Source organism: Balaenoptera physalus (genome assembly GCF_965194825.1).
Source record: "Balaenoptera physalus genome assembly, contig: SUPER_7_unloc_1, whole genome shotgun sequence".
Taxonomy (NCBI): domain Eukaryota; kingdom Metazoa; phylum Chordata; class Mammalia; order Artiodactyla; family Balaenopteridae; genus Balaenoptera; species Balaenoptera physalus.
Window position 1 is genome coordinate 572,097 of NW_028126534.1, and position 20,973 is coordinate 593,069.

Below are 20,973 nucleotides of genomic sequence, written 5' to 3' on the forward strand. Positions count from 1 at the left end.
ACATAAAATGTGGAAGGATCCAGATAAAACACTATTAAGAGGGAAACGAATGGCACTAAATGCTTATAATAGAAAAGAGGGAAGGTCTCAGATCAATAATCTAAGCTTTCACACACGGAAACGGGAAAAAAATTGCACAATAAAATCAACACATGAAGAAGGAAGCAAATAACAATACACTCTGATCAAATGGAGTCTATTCTCGGAACACAAGCTTGGTTTACTATTCAAAAATCATCAGCGTAATTTGCCATATTAATAGATTGAAGAAGAAAATCTACATGGCCACATCAATTAATGAAGAAAAAGCATTTGATGAACTTCAACACACATTCATGTCAGAAACTCTCAGAAATCAAGGAATAGAAGGGCTCTACTTCAACCCAGTAAAGAATATCTACAAAAAACCGACAGTGAACATCATACTTAATGGTGAGAGAATGAATGTTTTCCTCCTAAATTCAAAAGAAGGTCAGAATGTCCTCTTTCATCTCTCCTTTTCAACTTAGTACTGTAGGTACTAGCCAGTGCAACATGGCAAGAAAAAGAAAGAAAGACACACAGATTAGAAAGGAAGAAATATTACTGTCCATACTCATGGATAGCATGACTGTCTGCATAGAAAATCCCAAGGAATCTCTAAGAAGCAATTAATAAGTGGCAATTATTTTAACAAAGTCTCAGGATACAAGATCAACACAAAAACATTAGTCATATTTCCAAATATTAACAATGAACAACTGGAAACCAAAACTAAAAACACAATGCCGGGGCTTCCCTGGTGGCGCAGTGGTTGAGAATCTGCCTGCCAATGCAGGGGACACGGGTTTGAGCCCTGGTCTGGGAAGATCCCACATGCCGTGGAGCGACTAGGCCCGTGAGCCACAACTACTGAGCCTGTGCGTCTGGAGCCTGTGCTCTGCAACAAGAGAGGCCGCGACAGTGAGAGGCCCGCACACCGCGATGAAGAGTGGCCCCCACTCGCCACAACTAGAGAAAGCCGTCGCACAGAGACGAAGACCCAACACAGACAAAAATAAAAAAAGAAAAATTAAAAAAAAAAAACAACACAATGCCATACACAATGCTTCCAAAACATGAAATATTTGATTATAAATATTTTAATAGAGGATCTGTATGATACAACCAAACAAGACCTAAATCAATGGAGAGACATATCGCATTCATGGATTTGGAAGACTCAACATAATAAAAGGTCAACTTCCAACAGAATTTGTTTGTCAACATGGACAAGCTTATTCTAAAATGTATGAACAAAAGGTAAAGGCAAAGGAACCAGAATAAGTAAAACAATTTTGAGAAAGCAGAATATAGTTAGAGGATAATAAGACCTACTGTAAAGCTATAAGTAAGACAGTGTGGTATTGGTGGAAGGATAGATACATAGTTCAATGAATAGGATAGAGAATACAGAAATAGACACATGCCAATACAACAAACTGTTTTTTTTTTTTACATAAGTTAAAAAGTGATATAAAAAGCAAAATCTCTAGTCCTTATAAAAACCCTAAAAGGAACACAAATCTGTTAAATGACTAAGCAAGACCATACAGTTAGTGGCAGCACCAGAATCAGAACACAGGTCTACCTACTCTTGCTATGACTGAGCCTCTTCTATTAAATGTCACTCTGAGTTGAAGAGGGGAAAGAAATGGGAGACCACCGTGATGCCACATCCCTGTGCTTTAACCAGTATGTTTTCTTTATATACTGGACCATCTATTTCAGGTTTTATTTGAAGCAAGTTTTGGCTTGCTTCAGTATGTATTTCATTTTCCATTTATTACCCTCTTTCATTCATGGCAGACAGGCTCTAGAGGTCCTGAGAATGTCTGAAACAAAGAGTGCTATAAAACACCTTAGTAACTCTCGAAAATGCTAAGTGGACCCTGAATCAAAACTTCAAGTTTCAGAGAACTTACAGCCACTAGCGATCTGCAAAACAAACAAATAAACAAACAAACAACCCCACACCCTAGCAACTCTCAACCTTGGATCAAACTATAATATGTTGGAAGAGGTATTACTGAAAAGAGCTTGAAAGGGCAGCCTAAAAGGCAGAGAGTACAGAACATGGGCCATGTCCCTGTAAAGGTGACATGGTTCATAATATTGTGAATCAAGGGGCTGGTTCACAATACTGGTTATGATGTTCAAAACTGTCAATCAAAGAGAGGTGCATTATTATATATTTGCTTGTTGCTATTGCTTTTCTGATTAGAAGATACAGAGTCACTTTAGGTAACTTCCATTTAATTTAATATTTATCTTCATTTTATATCCAGGTCACATTTTCTACATCAAAATATAATTATGCTGACTCCCCCCACCCCCTACACCCTCAGAGAAAAAAAGTGAAGAACTTTACACAACTTGAAAGAAAGATGGAATGCACAGAGAAGTTGCTACTGCACCCAAGTAACAAAGAACACAGAGAGACCAAACAGTAGACATGTCAGAAGTGCACAGAAGACAGCTCAGGGTGCGCAGCAGGAAGGAGGAGGAATTAAAAGACTAAAGCTTTTAAATGCTATCACTTGTGCCACAAGATTACCCTGAAAAGGCAGATAGGTCAGAAAGCAGGACCAAATAGGGGATTTTCCAAAGGCTGCTATCTAACAGAGTTTCAAATATCCATAGATTATATATATATATAAAAGATTCCATACACAGAAGAGCTTTCTCTTCCCCACCTTGCCTTTAGCATCCGGTCAACACTTTAGAAACTTAAAACCACTGTTAGCATATCCGAATGTAGAACCGATATAGGTTTTTTCTTTCTTAAAAAATTGTATCCCAACTCTTTCCAACCAAGAATTCTATTAATTATTTTCATTATGATTCCTCTGCATGGAAACCCAGTAAGGGATCATCAAGACAGGGCATCTCACTACTATCAGATCAATGCCAGTTGGGCAAAAGCTGCATGATTCTGTGTTACTCAGAGGGAGGGAGAACAGTAAGACACAGGAGTTGAAACTTATCCGCACCAAAGAGGAAAAGGAAACTCCTTTTCTAACCTATTCATTAAATAGGAAACAGCAGGTGGACAGGAAAAGCCATCTGCTTAGAGCAGACCCAGAGGCACACCAAAGTCTAAAAACAAGCGCTCAGGAAAGCGTCTCGGCTCGGAGAGGAAGCGTCTTTCAGACCCTATCTTGTCCCTAGTTTGGAGATCAAAGCATTGTCACTTCAGATAGTGATACTCTGGAGGGGGTGGACAGGGAAGGTCTGAGAGACCCAAATAATGAGGACACTAGGCAGCTAACTACACCACTACGTACAAATACACACATCAGTAAGAAAACTTCACCTCCAACCCTCAGCTACTTTAAACAAAGCACTGCAGTTCCAGGTTTTCGGAACAGGGGATATTGTAAAGTCTGTTAGCAGTTTAAAACATTGCAACACTGGCACAATTGTTACCTATTCTTTGTTTTTAATTACAGGGTAACACAGTAAACTCCAACACAAAGGTGGGGATGGGGGAGTGCAAAAGGAATAAAGAAAACAGAACCAGTATTTCACAAGAGCATCGAGCCAGCGATGAAGTAGCAGCTAATGCTTTGCAGAGTCTCGAGGGTAGAATTCGCTCAACGTGCTCTGAGGGATTCTCTTCAGCATTACTTTGGGGAAGATTCGGACCAGTTGCCAGCCAATGTCCAAAGTCTCATAGACAGTGCGGTTTTCGTAAGGACCTTACAAAAAATTGAGATTAGATGAATAAAGGCCAAGTACTTCCAACTTATCAGCGTTATTCAAAATTTACTGTTATGGGTCTAGCACTGTGAGCATGAAGTATAAAAAAGAGACACAAAGCAGTCAGGTCTCCCAGGACTGGATGTGACCAAATGTGGAAATGAGGGTCTAGACAGTAAGTACCCCTGGGAATCAGAGAAAAGGGAGAAAGCCCGCAGGTGAGACGTTGGGCGCGTGCGTGCGTGTGTGTGTTTAACAACGGGTGGGATCTAAAAACACTCCACGGAATAATGGAAACTAGACCCAGAGTTTTGTCCAGAGAGTAGTGAGAAAAGCAGTTTCCCAGCAACACAGGCTGACCTGAAGGAGGCTAGTACAGATACTTAGAAGGCCTTAAATGCCAATGAAGCACCTGAATAGGTCCACGTGAAAGTTTTCAAACTTGCTATTGCTATTATTATTTTTAATAGCAGAATCATTCTTATCCTGCAAATAAATCTCATTTTTTAACTAAGGAGTTAGAGTGGCTAGAGTTCTGCATTCTTTTCTCGACCAGAATAATTTTTATCTTTTTAAGATATTAAGGTTCTGCATAAATTTTTTTTTTTTTTTTTTTCGAAAACCCAACAATCATATGTTCTGGGGATTTTAATGGTACTTAAAAAATGTATCACACAAATAGAAAAGTGCACAAATCCTAAGTGTGCAGCTGATGCATTATTCCAAAATAAACACATCGTTTGTAAGTATCACTGAGGTCAAAAATAGAGTTTACCAGCATTAGCAGGGGTGGTAGGGAAGAGACCAAACAAAACAGCTTGAAAGCCCTACACATGCTCTGTAATAAAAACCATTATAGACTTTTTAACAGAAGGACAATCAATAAAATTAATACTAAATTTACCCCGGCAATGGCACATAGAGAGTCAGGGAGACTGGTGAAGATGCTGGCACTAACGGCCAAGGATGATGGGACAAAGGTCTGGACTAGGTCTTGGGACACAAAGAGTCGTCAGAGATCAGCAGCTTCAACATCGCCCAGGAACTTGTCAAAATACAGGCTCTCTGGCCCCACCCACACCTACCGAATCACAATCTGCACTTCAACAAGATCCCTGGTAGATTCAAAAGCATATTCAACTTTGAGAAACACTGGCCTAAGTTTTTTTAATAGGAATGAAAAGAGAACAGGATAAGATGTTTCAAAGGAGAACAATGCAAATTAGCAAATATTTGATGACTGGAGAATAAATGAAGAGGGTTAAGAATGCCCAATTCCTGAGCTTGGGCTAACTAGGGTAATGGTCATGCCAGAGGTAGACAGAAATTGAAAAGGGAATTGCTAGGCAGGTGGTCAGTTGGGAAAAGACTTTGGTTCTCACCACGCTGAGCCAGAGAGGATGGTGGCATAAACACAGGCTTCCTAGCTGGAGATGAGGGATTAGAGCTTCAGAAAGAGGGTCAAGGCTCATACATAGCAAGTTAGTCATCAGCATAGGGGAAAAAAGCACAGAAAGAACAGGTAATTAAGCCTTTGGGAACATTAACAATTAAGAAGCAGGAAGATAAGAAATCAGGAGGATGAAAACAGAGGGACTGGGAAAGTCCAAAACCCCCAAAGCCAGAGGAGAGCATTGCAGACAGGTTAAGAGCGAGGAGAAGTGGCAATGGAGGTAGGAGAGCAGAAGGCCGGTTGTAAGGAAGATAAAAAATAAGACAGGAGCTAAATAAATGGATAAAGAAATTGAAGGTAGAGGGGAAGGAACCAGAGGGCTAAGAACGAAGACATGGCAGGCGGCTGGAAGAACCTCTTCTCTAATCAGAAGGAAAATTGTATGGAGACCAATGTAAATTCTCTCAGACTAGGAAAGAAGTCCTCAAAACTAAATATGATGCTGTTTCTATTCATAGGAAAATAGTAATCTTACCCTGAGCAATGAAGTTCCTCCCAAACTTCTGCAGAAATTCCAAGTAAAGCACATCATCTGAGGTAAGGGCTTCTTCTCCAACTATGGCTTTCATGGCCTGCACATCCTTACCAATAGCATAGCATGCATACTAAAGAGAAAAAAAGGTTTACATGAACCTTTATAAATGGTAACGGTACTCTGGGCATTGTAAGTGTATTGCTGTAGCTATCTTCACAGTATTTCACATTATTTCCAAACATAATTCACATATGCAAGTATTGGAAAGACTTTATTATACAGCAGTCTCACTAAGGAAGGAGTCTTCAGGCATGCAATACATAGACATTACTAACACTCTACAAAAAATACACTCCCTCAATATATCAATGAGCTTCCATTTTGTAGAGCATTTAAAAATCACAACTTACACAATAGGAGAAATCCATCTCTAAATTCTATTCAAAAAAAAAATATCTGTGTTATCAGTAGGTTTATTTGTCATTTCTACTTTAAGGTCAAATGTATTTTTCTTTAATTATGCTTGGTATACAATCTCAGGACTATAGAAACCAAGGATTTCATAGAATATACACAGCTGTATCCCTTAGCGTTCTGGTGATTGCCTAATATGTTAAACAAAAAATTAGTTAGAATAGTCTTTCAGAAGTACTCTATAATAAAGGTTACTAATAAAAACTTAATCGTCTTATGCCTTTTTTATTTAAAAACTACCTCATACAGCATTAGAGGTGGGTTTCAAGCATGTGATCTTTAATCTTTGTCATGAGCAGTTATCCTTATGAAAAAGACTGTTTGGCTCTAATGAATGTTTCTGTATTCCAGTATTCTATATTATATATTCTATATTAAAATTCTACTTTGATGGGGGGAGAAGAAAAGTGATATGGAAGAAAGACAAGAGGTATAAGACAGCAGCATGAACTGAGAAAGTATTCATTTCTTTAAACACAATCCTGGAGAAAACATACGTACCAGCTGGTTAGACACATCGGCGTGATCCTTTCTGGTCATACCTTCTCCAGTAGCAGACTTCATTCACTGAGACAACGAGGGCAGCACATTAATAGGCGGGTAAATCTTGGGTAAAAGGGGAAGGGGGAAAATATTATATTTAAGTACAAAATTCAAGCTTTACTGGTAGTAAAGGAGGATTTTGAAACTCATTTTTATTGCTTAAATTGCATAAAACTGCTACATTTGTTTCCTAGATGATTCCTAATATCTCTTCCTGGTAAGAAAAGGAAGTAAGAAACATTTTACAGGTTAAGATTTCTTTTTGAGAATCATATCCAAAAAGTAAAATCTACAAAACAGTATAAGATTCTATTAAAAAACTGAATTTTCAACATCTGCCTACAATAGCAAATCCAAATGGTCTTCTGAACTCTGACTCATAAAATCACACATAAAAAGATTAACAATAATTTCATCTAAAAGCTGATATCAGAAGCTGGCATCTACTAAAGAACCGATAAAAAATCTGTTTTTGATTATTCAGTCATAAAAAAGAATGAAATCTTGCTGTTTGCAACATCATGGATGGACCTTTAGGGCACTATGCTAAGTGAAATAAGCCAGACAGAAAAAGATAAATACCATATAATCTCACATATATGGGACCTTAAAAAACAAACAAAAAAATGTCAAGCTCACGGATAGAGAACAGACTGGTGGCTGCCTGAGGCAGGGGATGAGTGAGCCAAATGGGTGAGGGAGGTTAAAAGGTACAAACTTCCAGTTATCAAATGAGTAAGTCATGGGGATGGAACTTTCACAGCATGGTGACTATGTACGTTAATAATACTGTATTGCATACTTAAAGGTAGCTAGAAGAGTGGCTCTTCAAAATTCTCATCACAAGAAAAAAAGTGTTGTAACTATGTGAGGTGGTGGATGTTAAGTGGACTTATTGCGGTGATCACTCTGCAACATCTACAAACATCAAATCATGACATTGTACACCTGCGACCAATGTAATGTTACGTCAATTATACCTCAATTAAAAAAATTTTAACAATAAAAGACAAAGAAAAAACTCTGAAAAATCTGTTCTTGTATTAATAACAAAAGTGGTAGATTATACCGTTATGGAACAGAAGACCCAAAAAAGTTCTTTGAACAACTCACTCCATTTTAAGGCATAATAAAGAAAGTGGAAATTTAATTCTTAATTCTGGCACTCTTTTCCACACCAGGATTTTAGTATTACAGAAATGACAATTTTATAGCCATATTAAAAACAATTCAATTTGATATTTTCTAAATAAATAATTCCTAAGAGCAAAGTCAGAGTCACTAAAGAATAACTGAAGAATAGATCTGTAGGCTTAGAGCATCATTCAACTCTCAAATACCTGTCTGTTGTGTAGCTGTCTGTCCACATAGATCTGCCCCTCTGTAATATATCCAGTCAAGTCAGGGATGAGGTGAGTGATATCTACCAGAGAAAGACACCTGATGTTAGTTAAAGTGTCCATCTCATATAAACAAAACCACAGGAAGTCAATCTGCACTACTTAAACAGTGCTATAGAAAATAGTTTCCTGTGATGATGGAAAAGTGCTTTATCTGTGCTGTCCAATATGGCAGCCACTGGTCAAATGTGGCTACTGAACATGTGAAATGCGGCTAATGTGACTGAAAAACTTTATTTCAAGCTTTATCTGATTTTAATAAACTTTAGAACTTAAACAGCCAAATGTGGCTAGAGGTTACCGTATTGGCCAGTCTCACTTATTTGGTTGCAGCACAGTTAGACATGTGTTGGCACAAGTTAAATTAGCTATCTTCATAAAAAGTACTATTTCTCCTAGTTATGCTCTCTCTCCCCCAAATATAAAGTTCCATTTTAAACACAAAGTTCATTTGCAGAGATTTGCCAATTTGATGTACACTGAGAGAACATTCTCAGTCCATAAGCTATCCCAGAGGGATACACAACATTTCAACATGGAAAATACGGAGAGGCTCAACAAGTTAAGCAACACTACACAGGCAGCACCACGCAGGTCCTACAGAGCAAGACATCTCTAAGTCTGTTAAATTACAGAGAGTAATTTTGTAGCTACTTCCTTGGAACAAATCATTTTCACATCAGAGGTAGTATTCAGACTGCCTGGGTTTTTTTTTGTTGTTTTTTTTTTTTAATTTATTTACTTTTGGCTGTGTTGGGTCTTCGTTGCTGCGCAACGGCTTTCACTTGTTGTGGTGAGCGGGGGTGGGGGGGCTACTCTTCATTGCGTTGCGCAGGCTTCTCGTGGTGGCTTCTCTTGTTGTGGAGCACAGGCTCTAGGCATGCGGGATTCAGTAGTTGTGGCGCACGGGCTCAGTAGTTGTGGCGCACAGGCTTAGTTGCTCTGCAGCATGTGGGATCTTCCCGGACCAGGGCTGGAACCCGTGTCCCCTGCATTGGCAGGCGGATTCTTAACCACTGTGCCACCAGGGAAGCCCCTGCCTGGGTTCTAAAGCCGCCACTTCCTAACTGTGACACTGTACCTCCCTGTGCCTCACACGAGAGCATCTAAAAAGTCGCTATGAAGATCAAATGAGTCAAAACTTACAAAACACTTAGAACAGTGCTCAGTTATAATGAGTTATTACTGTTTCTGAAAATAGTTTGAAAAAGTGTTTTTAAAAGACTGAGATAAAGACAAAAAGACACTAACATAAGGGGAATGCTGCAAGTCTCACCCGGGAGCTGCTGGGCATACCTCCAGGCAGGCACTGCACTGTGCACTTACACAAACATGATAAAACCAAGTAATTTTTAGCAAGTCTTTGATGATCGTTCTATCTCTAGAGTCTCGTGGCATTTACCATTTGTGCTCCGTATCTGGCACTTTGGCTACCTTAAATTACTGATGCACAGACATTTAAAAAATATCCAACTAGAATGAGAGGCTTACATTAAGTAGAGCCCATACATTTTTTTAAAAATTCGTTTCTTTCATCTAGACCAGTGTCCTGCAAATAGTAGACACTAAATACTAGCTAATAAATAAAAATTAAAAATTAAAATTACAAGAAAATTTTTCTACAAAAGAATAATAATTATGGGTAGTTTTGAAATGAAAAATTTTATTAGAAACAAATCACTAGGTAAGGTAAACTTCTGGAGGATAAACTCTCAAAAGAATTTCAACTCAAAAAGATAGATGGTCTTCTCTCTTCAAATCAAAGTCCTTACAACGATTAGGGAGGCTATAATCCAAAGACCCAAAATTTACCATCGTTAGGCATGGTGATAATAGGAATTTGAGTAATAGAGCCATTTCTACCTTCCACTCTACCAGCGCGTTCATATAGTGTGGCTAAATCTGTATACATGTAACCTGGGAAACCTCGTCGACCAGGAACCTCTTCCCTGGCTGCTGAAACCTGACAGTGAGTCAAGGAGAACTGTATCACATACCAGAAAATGAAAATTAAAGCTTGGTTGGAAAACATTTGTTTGAACATGCCAAATTACAAAGTTGGAAATATCATCTTATTCGTTTTAAATATCACCTCTAGAAACGATTTAGAAAAATCTAGCGACATAAATTCAGATTATTCTGCAACAAAAATGTTGACAATTGGGGACCAGAAGTTTTTTTGCTAAAATCATACTGCCATAACACAAATCTTCAAATAGCTGGCTAGAAGAAAATCTGCTTGCAATTTTATAAATCAAAGGTTTTAAAACTAAGAGAACAGTCTCAGTTCACAAGGTTTCCTTCATGTTATGGATCTTGCCAGATTTACATAAGCTAATCCTGAAAAGATCAAAAGGGAAGGAAATACATATATCAGAAATCATCTGATGCACTTTACATACATTATTTAATTTAATCCTCACAACAACCCTATGAGGAAGTTAATGTTATTAACCCCAACTTACAACCGCAATCAAGGGCCAGATGATTTCCCTGGATCACCGCACAAGACAAGAATAGTAATAAATGGTCTTTCTCTTAGAGACATGCACACTAGAATATATGCATACATTTTAATCTACAGCCAACAAGAACTGTGAGTCATTAAGCCCAACTTCTAACCGCTACTTTGGTTCCTCCAAGAGTACGGTCCAGCAGTGCTACTCAAAGCGTGGCCTGCCTGCAGACCAGCTTTTATCAATGTGAAAGGAGATAATACAGAAAGCAAGATAAACATATAGAAAACTTTAGTGGCAATTTGATAGAATAATTGTCTGTCGAATCTAATAATACTAATAAAAGGGTTTGTAAATTTTTTTTTTTTTAATTTTCACTTTTCTAATACTTATTTTTACTGCCTTTTAGAAAAGTATCTGTGATGGATGGGAGAAAAGAAGTCCTTCGATGAAAAAGCACTGTAGCCGAGTGAGATATGATGATGGATCTTAGGGAATCTTAAGCTAGATATTTATAAAGCCTGTCTCTTCAAAAGTCTTCTTCCCTTTTTTGCACACTTAAAAGAGCAAGTCACTCAAAATTTCAGTAACTTGCATTAGAACAAACACCCCACACTTCTGGATGGTAACTGCTAGAATCTTATATTGTTTCTAAATAATCACTGAGTTTTCTAAAGGAAAAAAAAGTTCTGAAGAGGGTTCTGCCACAGTATAGTCTTTACTTATGTAAATAAATAAAAACTTACACCATTAAAAATGGAATTCTTGAAAAGGGCTAAAAACTACAGTCTGGACAGAGACAGAACTACCAGGGAGAGTAACTGATTAAATAGCTTGCATCATTTACTCTAAGAATCCAGTCTTAACCAATGGAGACAGTGAGAGTATGATAAATAGGCTAATAATTTAAATCTCGTCCTCTAATCATTTCAACTAGGTTGACAAAAGTAATATTTTCTTTTCTGATTAATTAAGGTATTCTACTAATATATGAGCAATGCATTTTAAAAAACATGATTTTAAAAAAAATGAAAACTTGCAGAGGGACAAGATAACCCTGACAAGATAATCCATTTTAATTAAGAAAAAAAATTACCTCTCGAAGTGCTTCAGCATGAGAACTCATGTCTGTTAGGATAACCAATACATGTTTCTCACACTGATAGGCCAGGAAGTGGGCCGTGGTTACAGCTAAGCGAGGAGTGATAATTCGCTCAATACTGAAATGAAACATTAAGTCCTACGTCACTCAAACAAAAAGGCCAAAAAAAACACAAAATGATTCCAGAAATAATAGTACAGTCTCCCTTTTAAAGTTTCACATAAATTGAGGAAGGTTAAGCAATTATTACTTTAAAAGTTCTTAAGTAAGGCAGAGTTCTTTTATGCATTTACATAATAAGAATTACTTAGTGCTACACAGCTAAATTGATTTATTTTATAAATGCCCCATAATTTCTCAGAACTATATAGTTCTCAAAACTGAGCAAGAAAGGAAGAGAGAGAGAAGGAGAAAGGGATGAAAGAAGTAGGGGCCAGATTTTGCAGGTAAGAGGAAAAGGTCATTTATTGAGTATGGACTGTGTGCTAGGTAACGTACACTATTATCTCATTTCATATGCACAACAACTCTGTGAGACAAGTATTATTTATCACATTTTATGAAAGAAGACACTGAGCTTCACAGCCTAAGTGACTTACCCAAAACCAAATAACTTGCAAGAAGCAGAGCTGGAATTTAAATACGGTTATCTCATACCTAGGCCTGTGCAGCTTTCACTCTAATGTTCTACCTCCTTAGTGTAATGTGACATTTTTGACCAGAAGGCTGCATGAATAGGGGGAAAACAGCTCTATTTGTTTACTTACGTTGGGTCGTTAGCCAAGTTCAAAAAGAGGCAGACGTTGTCCATTGAGCCATTTTCTTCAAAGTCAGGTTTGAAGAACCGGGCAGTTTCCATGTTTACCAAAATGGCAATGACTTCATCAGTGCTGGGAGAAGAAAAATTCTCAATATTTCTTTCTTTCTTTTTCCCTCCCCCCCCCCCAATATTTATTTCTGATGAAGGCCAAGCTATAGATCTGCACTGCTCCTTCTTTTAAAGGTTCAAGTACCCCCAAAACGTTCACAAAAGCCAACAGAGTAAACAGCTTGCTTTGGGCACAAAGGGAATTATTTTTACATTCTACAGTCAAATGCTAAATACTAATCCATGGTTTGCCCAAAATGCCAACTTGCAACTTCTCTGCCTAGAGATAAATCGAATAATATATGTGTAGTTTTCTACATTGTTCTAAGAACACAAGCACTTTTACATTTCATACTAAAACAGAAAAAGATAATACTTACACCCATAGCAGCAAATACAATCGCAAAATTTTCCTCACTGTAGTCCACTACATCTTTGGATTTTTTTACCAAACCAGCCTGGCGACAGATTTGAGCTGCAATCTGATGAGGAGTACAAAAGAACCAAGTTAAAATCTAAAATAATATTTCTACAACAAAATAATTTTACCCTAAACTTTGGGGAACTGTAATCATAAATGAAACTGGGTTGTCTTAAAGGGCTTTACCCAATGAAACTATTTTGTAATTTTTGCAGATTCCTAAGAGTAAGCAAGAAGTCAGATATGTGTAGATAAAGAGTCAATGTAATTGGATTATATAAACAGTAACATTGGGCATTTACCTTGAAAATCCTATATTTGGTTTCTCACTAAGAGTGAAGCACTCGGAAATTCTTTCTCCTTAAATTTCATACCAAACAGATTCTAGGTCTCACCGCATTGTGCGGTAAGCCAGCAGCAGAGAAGATAGGAATTTTCTGCCCCCTAGCAATACTGTTCATGCCATCTATGGCCGAAATGCCGATCTGAATCATCTCCTCTGGATAGATCCGACACTGAGGATTGATTGGCTGGCCTAATGCATTTCCAAAAGGGAAAATTTTAATATGTCTCTACATTAAGACTACAACCATATAAAGCATATAAAGCATTTCTTTCTACTCTTAAAAAATCAGTTATTTTTGAAATCTGAAACTGTTTAAATATTCTTTTCCATTAATCTTTTGTAGATTCACAAATTATATGGTAGTAAAGTGAAATGTAATGTATAGCAAATAAGAGAGAAATCCTAATTTCAAAGCCAGTATGGCTTTTACATCTCAGATATATCCTGGTGATATTTTACAATAAATAAAATATAAAAATTTAAGATAACCTCAAGGAAAAATAAATTTATTAAATAACAAACAAAACATAATTAATCAAACATGGAGTATGTTGGTTATCTACTTAAAGTATCATAAAAATCACCCTTTCTCTGACAAAGGTATAAGATAGGTAGATGCTATTTTCCCCAAAACACAGAAACCCATTTTCTGTCCCTACCCATGATATCAAGGAAGTCTTCAGCCAGTACAACAGGACCTCTGTCGATGGGTTTTCCTGAGCCATTGAATACCCGACCTGGTAAACAGTAACGAGACAGTACAGAGTGGACAATGACTCAAATCTTCACAATCTTTAAAAAGACTTCATGCAAATACGTTAAAAAGGAAGCAGATCTCTGCTCAGCATGAATAATAATATCCGTTTACCAAGCATATCCTCAGACACTGGCGTTCGGAGAATATCCCCAGTAAACTCACAGGATGTCTTCTTGGCATCTATACCTGAAGTCCCTTCAAATACCTATCAAGAGAGAAAAGTAAACAGAAGGGTAAAGGAAATTTAGATCATAAGCGCTTATGATTTATTTGTCAGCCCTTATAAAGTAAAATACATCAACGTATATACTACTTGTAGCCTCATGACTGAAGAAGTGTTCATGGTGGACGACGAACCAAACTGTCAACCTCTGACCCAGAGTCATGCCTGCAGCCAAATCCATCAAGCAAGCTAAGAATGGTTTTTACATTTTTAAAGGGTTGTTTTTTAAAAAAAAAAGGAAAAGAAAGCATAAGAACATGCATCAGAGACCTTAGGTGCAACCCTCACAAAGTCTAAAAAATTTACTATCTGGCCCCTTACAGAAATTCTGCTGACCTCTGCTCTAGATTACTTTTTAGGGCAATATGTTATTTGAGAAAACTGGCACTTCCTATAATCAGTAACATTAAAAACTAGGAATTATCAGAGACAATTTAAAGGAGTAGACTCAGATCTCATTTTGGTTTCAGCCCATAAGCTCTGAATTCTACTTTTCATCTCTCCCCTTCTATGTGACTGTTTCATTTTATCCATTAAAAATTTTTTTTTAAAAAGCCATTTTACCAGTGGAGCTATTGGGCTAGAATGGATATTGGTGGCTGGCATTTAGCAAGAAAACATGAAAAAATACTTTTCTTCCCTCACAGCCAGTAAACAGTCGGGTCCCTGGCTTAAGATTTTTCACCTTCATGATGGTGCAAAAGCAATACACATCTGGTAGAAACCGTACTTCAGAAAAATCACATGAGAAAAAAAAAAAATCACATGAGATATTTAACATTTTATTATAAAATAGGCTTTGTGTTATATGGTTTTGTGCAATCGTATGCTAATATAAGTGTTCTGGGCACCTTTAATGTAAGCTAAGCTAAGCTATGATGTTCGGTAGGTTCTGTGTACTAAATGCATTTTCAACTTACGATATTTTCAGCTTATGATGGGTTTATCAAGATGTCACCCAACCTATAAGTTGATGAAGATCTGTATACTTATGTGATAATTACTAAAAAGAACTATTGGTGTTTCTTATGTTTGTTGTGATCAGAAAAACGTTCAACTGGCCAGGTTTTGAAAGCGATGCTTACCTGAACCACTGCTTTGGAACCACTAACTTCTAGAACTTGCCCACTCCTCTTCGTGCCATCAGGTAGTGTTAAGTGCACAATCTCAGCATATCTGGGAAACTAAATAGGAAAAAAATAAAGGCTCAATAACCAACATTTTAAAAGCTCCTCAAAATACTCTATATGCTCTGTCTTTCACAGCACGTATGCACATGCAGACCCCACACCTCCCCGAAGCACACAGGTATACATCCAGAGTTTAGAATATCCTCAGGTAGTGTAAGTCCTTAGAACACTGATCACTGGCACATATACTGGCAAACACAGCATAAGGTACAGAGAGAAGGATCTTAAATCTATGAAACCACGGCAATTAAATTCTTTCCTTCTGTGTGTATGTTTTTAAGCTTTGAGACTACAGAAAGTTAAAAAACTATGTTCCCACTACTCAGAAATGATGTTTGCTTCTGGGCTGTGTAATCACCTTGTGCCTTGGGAGGACAGGAATAAAATGCAACTGAACAATAAAATAATTACTATTATAATAAATAATGCTAATATTCCCTCCTCAATCTAATTCTCCTAACCAGAAATGTATTCCTCTAATCCATTTTTAATATTTTAAATTGCATGTTTCCAAAAATATACTGTAGTGTTTCACTTACCTAAATGGCAACATACTAAATGTATCATCCTGCAACTCGTTTTTTTCCCACTTCACCGTATGTTTTGGATCTGTCATAGTCATATTTACCTTATTTGATGAACAGAATCTTTTGAAAAATGCATCACTACGTTGTGTGATGTGAAGGAAAACATCTGCCAATGCATCTGTGAATCAACACTGACTGTAGGACACTTATTCTGGCGATGCTAATATGAATAAATGGGCATCTAGAATCAATGTTAGAACAGATATAGCTAAAATAAAATCAAGTGACACTACATTTTAGTCAGCTGTTCTTCTACCACTGGTGTTCAAGGCTGTTCCAAATTTAAACTACTACAAACATGCTGCAATGAACATTCTCACATGTGGGCCCAAGTTTCCCTAAGGTAGCTGGTTCCGTAGTGGTGGGCTATAGGCTGTGTCCATTGTTATGTGAAATTACTCTGCAAAGGAACCTTTTACTTTACAAACTCCCTAGTAGGATAGAAAAGTATCTTTTGCCTACATCTTTGTCAATCTTACATTATTAAACTTTAATTTTTACCATTTTGATAAAATAAAAAATAGTATCTTTCAATTTGCATTTTCCTGATTCTACTAATATTGAGCATCTTTTCATGTTTACTGACAATTCAGACTTCATTTCCTATAATGGCCTTATTAATAATATCTTTTCCTCGCTTTTCAACTACATCTGCTTCTTCTTATTTACTTTTAGGTAAGTTTCATAGATTCTGGACATCAATCCTTTTGCGAATATCTGCTCCCAGTCTTCCTTGTCTTTTAATTTTGTTTATGGTATCCTATCATACAGAAGTTTTTGCAATAAAATGACTTGTTTTCCTTTATGATTTGTGTCTTTTGTGTAGGAAAACCTTCCAATCTGAAGTCATAAAAATGGCCTTCTATACTGTCTTCTAATAGGTTTTTCATGTTTTGGTCTTTAATCCATCTGGATTTATTTTTGGTATGTAATTTTGTTTTTCTCATTTTTATCTTTATTTTTCATACAGGAAGCCAAATACCCCAACAATATTTACGGAGTAGCACAAATGTAATTTGTGCTACAAGTAGCACGACTTGTAATGTAGCCTTTATCATTTACCAAGTCAAATTCTCAGGTGTGAGGAGAGTTGGTTTTAAGAATCTTAACTTTGCTCCACTGAAATATCTGCTTACTCCCTCACCAAATCTTTATTCTTACTCTATTTCTAACTGATTTTGTTACCTGGAGAGAATCAACATCTTTTCTATTCTGAGTCTTTCCATTCATGAATGTGGAATCTCCAGTTATTTGAAGTCTTCTTTTATGTCTTTCAACAAAGTTTCACAGTTTTTTGTAAAAAGTTCCTAATTATTCTAGTAGTTACTTCTGGCATACAAAACACTACTGATTTCTATAGACATCCTCTGTATCCGGCAACACTGTTTGTTTTACACCATTGTCTCTAATAGTTTGTCCACTGAATGACTTGTGTTTTCTGTTTAGTTAATCATACCGCCGAGAAATGCTGACAGCTGTGCCTCTTCCTTGTGATCCCTTCTCCCCGCAGCACTGATCAGGGGCCAAGCACAGAGACAGAACACAGACGGACAGTGGTGCTGACAACAGCGGTCCTCACCTTGGTCCTGATTTAAATGGGAAGGTTGCTAGAGGCTCTCCTTAAGTACGCTGTTTGCTGTAGGTTATGGTGGAGATCCTTAAAGAGGTTTTAAACGTTTGTTCTAGCCCTTATTTCTAAGACCACCTTCTTCTTTTGTTTTGTTTTGTTTTTTAGAAACAAGTAATTTTATCAGGTACATATTCCGTATTTACTGAGAAGAGCGTAAGCTTTTTCTAGCTTAATCTATGAATGACCTGAATTATACTGACATTTGCTAATATCAGATCATCTTTGTATTACTGGGATAAATTCTACTTTGTCATAATTCTGTTGAGTTTTTAAAGTGTATTTTTGCTAATATCCAATACATGAGAACATTTTTATTAAGAATTTTGGAATCTGTGCTTGTAAATGAGACTAGCTACATTGTTTCTTTTCTGATACTAGCCTTTGTCTGGTTTGGGAATCAAAGATGTGCTACCTTCAGAAAATGAGTTGGACAGCAGTCTCCATCATCATCTATTCTGATACAATTTGTATAAAATTATCTATTCCTTGATCCTATGTGTATGTTTTAAGTTAAAAACAGGAGCCAAAAACTAAAAACAAACAAAAAACACTCTAAATCTGGTGGTATAAAGCTATTCTTACAACTACATAAACTTTATTTACCAGTTTTTCCTCAGCTGGAGTTATACCCCAAACAAACATTCAATAAAACTTTTTCAGCTTTCTTAAAATTACTTCCCCCAAGATGTTTTCTAAGTCCTTCTCACTATTGACTCTCATAGCATCCTGCACTCACCCTTCATAGCACTTATCAATTAGACACTTACGTATTTGTATTGTGTATTTTTGGTGCTGAGTTCAGCGCTTAACATAGTTGAAGCATGAATATTTTTAACTGTTTTTGAAAATATATTTACTAATATAAAAGCTCCATATTTTTAAAATATGAGTCAAAAATTTTATCCAATAAAAAGTATATAAAAAAGAAGAAATAAAGGACAAAGAAGCAAATAATGCTTTCAATACTTCCCCCCAAAATAAAAGTGTATGCTTCATCCTTTCACAAAATATTAACGGGCACCTGCCTAAACCCTGTACAACTTGTATACTGAGGCTTTGAATCAAACTGCAGACTAGTATGAAACTGTGGCCAGGAGTAAGCTATATGCTTAATCTTGCAATTAATTTGTATAGGTACCTTGTCATGCACAAAAATATCTTAGTGATAAAGCTGAAGAGACAGTGCACTTTGCCCTTTCTTTAAGAAATGGTTTTCAATTTATTTTCTGCATCCAGAGGGGCCACATGCCAAACATACTTCTGCCATTACTTCTCTCAACAAACTAATAACTGTGTACCTTTCCCCCTCATCCACTCCCAACAACAACCAAAGCAGAATTACTGTTCTACAGAGCATATTATACAAATTATCTCCTCTGAAGATATTTTAATCACTGAACTCAGGCAGGAGGCTTCACCCAGGGTGAAGTCTATTCAATAATAGACTATATTCTATGCCTCTTTTTCTAAGATAATCCTTATGTAGAGGTGTGGCTAAAAAAACCCCACGTAAATAAAGAGTCTTTCAACAAACTGAATAAGAAAAACTTTTCTCTGCTTTATGGTTTTAGTCAATGTTGAGATAATCTGTTGTTTATTCATTACTTGAATACCAGTGTCAGGCCCTCAAAGACAAAAGTAACATTGTTTACTCACTCAAAGACCTTAAACTTTAGTAGAGAAGACAAAAATGTAACAAGTAGTTAGAACACACAGTAGTCTATGACAAGAGCCACAAGATACCGTATATCTAAATAATATCCTACAAGTCATAAAACACACAAATATTACTGTTGTGTTCCTAATAAACCTGTGAGGTATGATTAACAAACAAATAAAATTTTAAATTTTACAGACAAGGGACTCAAAGCCACAAACAGAATCCACAACAGATTCAGTACTAGAATCCCATCTTCTGACTTCTGACCTAAAATTCTTGTCTCCATATAGCACTGACATTCCGACCAAGGAATGGCTTAAAAGAATCATAACAAAAAACTTAAAGTGTACTAAACAGTACTTAATACTATGCTTTTAACTTCTTAAATGGTTAGACGATAATGATAGTGGTATTACCTTAACATGATCTAAGATCACTAGTGGACCATTAACTCCTGATACTGTCTTGTATGCTGGAAAGAAACACAAAAAAGTCAGTTCTTGTCAAACAGGACAACAGTCTAAATGATCTCTCTGGTATTACCAAAAAGAACCTCTCTCTACTTTATCGTATCTATTATTATATGGAACACTCAAAAAGTATGAAATTTTTCATTGAATTGATAAAATATGCCTGCATCTGTACAACTTCTCATAATCCCCTTCATCAAACCAAAAACATGTTTAATTCTTACTATAAGTCACATTGTTTCAAGGACCCAGAATACAAAAACAAAGGTAAAGAGGGAGAGTTCCCACAAGAGTTCACAATTTTATATGGAGAAGGGGGAGGTAAGGGCTCTACCAGAGGTGTGCTGAGGGTCTGTGGGAGCACAGGAAAGACCCTGCAATGGTTCTCACTTAGAAGAGAAAAGAAAAAGCTTTACAGAAAAGGTAGCACTTAGCAAAGTAGATAGAGAAGGAGAAGGGAATCCTTAACTTTAAGCAGAAGTGACAAAACTCACAAAAGAAATCTGACAAAATGTAGTCTGTTAAGATAAAATGCCATGATTAAATAGTATCATAAAAACTATGAAAAAAAAAGGAGTTTATGAAGGGGGATGGAATGAAAGGTCAGAGATCATATAAGTATCCTTTAAAAAAAAAAAAAGTCAAACGTTACTGTCATTGTACAAGCTTTTATTTTCTACTGCAAATTATGCCCTAGCAACAAACTACCCAAATCTCCCATTTTAGAAAGGAGGTAGCTGTCATTGAATTGTATCACACCTACATACATGCCGAGTATAATGAATGGTAATCAGGTATAAATCAGAACAGTCAGGAAAGCAATTCTAACAATGTCAGAATTAACTAAATTTCATGATCAGAAAAGCTGAAAAAACAATTGAAGTAAGTGTTTACAAGACCTAAAATAATGTATAAGAAGCTGTCAACCAACTGGGAATTTTTCACTTGCTTGATTTCTTATGATGTCTTAGACAGAAATTTCTGGCATGAATGTAGACTCCCAAGAATGAGGAAACCATTTAATAACCAGTCTGTCCATTCAAGGGGCTTCAGAATTTAAAAACATAATTTCTTTAGCCAGGAAGCAAGTGCCCTGGAAGAAACACTGAGACAGGGCAGGCGAGCACTGTCACGAACCCTAGTCTTTCATACTGAGGACCTTTAAATCCTCACACTAAATATTTGCTTGAAGACATTT

General features: G+C 36.6%; 1 pseudogene across 1 annotated transcript; it reads right to left on the bottom strand.

The window, feature by feature from the left end:
* Positions 1-3,446: 3,446 nt before the first annotated feature.
* LOC309665260 (V-type proton ATPase subunit B, brain isoform-like) lies at positions 3,447-19,808 on the bottom strand (annotated as a pseudogene). The gene is made up of 13 exons (XR_014268495.1): positions 19,722-19,808; positions 15,324-15,422; positions 14,127-14,220; positions 13,918-13,995; positions 13,308-13,447; positions 12,874-12,973; positions 12,391-12,502; positions 11,618-11,741; positions 9,878-10,028; positions 8,006-8,088; positions 6,624-6,728; positions 5,649-5,778; positions 3,447-3,719 (listed from the first exon to the last, which is right to left on the bottom strand). The product of XR_014268495.1 is annotated as a V-type proton ATPase subunit B, brain isoform-like (transcript).
* Positions 19,809-20,973: the final 1,165 nt, after the last annotated feature.